Raw genomic sequence first — 346 nt, 5'->3', positions numbered from 1 at the left:
CCACCCAGCCTAGTTATAGCTATAAAGCTACCAACAGGAAGGGACAGCCGAGCCTCTAGTGTCTGATCAGGTCGTCGGGGATTGGCTGGCGAGGATCACAGGGTGCTGTTTGTGCAATCATTTTGCGATTGGCTGCAGTAAGCATGTGACTTTCTTCCGCTGTGATATTGGAGAAGTCACTGTCAATGTTTATTCCCCTAATTAGACTTTACAAATGTATACCCAATAAATCTCGGCATGCCGAAGCTGCTTCTGATAATGTACTGCTTGGAACCAGATATACGGCCAGATATCAAATTATATACTGACCCCCCCCCCAATAATATACTGGCTGAACCTCCCCCCG

Source organism: Pyxicephalus adspersus, chromosome 9, assembly GCF_032062135.1.
Source record: "Pyxicephalus adspersus chromosome 9, UCB_Pads_2.0, whole genome shotgun sequence".
NCBI classification, from domain to species: domain Eukaryota; kingdom Metazoa; phylum Chordata; class Amphibia; order Anura; family Pyxicephalidae; genus Pyxicephalus; species Pyxicephalus adspersus.
Note: the sequence above shows the minus strand (reverse complement) of the source record.